Genomic DNA, 747 nt, shown 5'->3' with positions numbered 1-747 from the left:
AATTAAGAAATAAAGTGAAGAAGTGAAGTGAAGTGAAAAGTTACCTCAGTAATTGAAGAAAAAGGAAAGAAAGAACATCTCTATGGTTTCCCAAATTGACTGTTTGTGTTGTAACTTTATCAAGCTGTGCCAAGGACTTTGGAAATAAATATTTTGTTGATGTTCATATCTTGACTGCCATCAGTTGCTGAAAGTATTGAGTTATTGCTTCAAAAAAAGACCCCCAGCAGTTCGCCCAGATAAAGAGAGAAGCACATCTTAGTTTTAACATTATAGCGTCTGGGTGTGACGGCACAAGTGATCCTAATAGTAATAATATAAAATAATCATCATCAGTGTTTCTCAACCTTCCTAATGCTGCAACCCCTTAAGCCAGTTCCTCATGTTATGGTGACCCCCCAGCCATAAAATTATTTTTGTTGCTACTGAGGAAAATAGACCTTGACATTTGGGAGTTGTAGTTGTGGGGATTTATAGTTCACCTACAATCAAAGAGCATTCTGAACCCCACCAAGGATAGAATTGGGCCAAACTTCACATACAGAACCCCCATGACCAACAGAAAATACTGTTTTCTGGTGGTCTTTGGTGACCCCTCTGACACCCCCTCACTATGGCCCCAGGGGCCCTGATCCCCAGGTTGAGAAACACTGAATTATTGGAATATGCTGTTATTTGATTAATTCTCAATATTTTGTATTCCTTCCCTTTGCCCCCCTTTTCCCAGAAATGGAGCGGCTTCAATGC

The sequence above is a fragment of the Anolis sagrei genome, chromosome 8 (genome assembly GCF_037176765.1).
Source record: "Anolis sagrei isolate rAnoSag1 chromosome 8, rAnoSag1.mat, whole genome shotgun sequence".
In the NCBI taxonomy this organism is placed as follows: Eukaryota; Metazoa; Chordata; class Lepidosauria; order Squamata; family Dactyloidae; genus Anolis; species Anolis sagrei.
Note: the sequence above shows the minus strand (reverse complement) of the source record.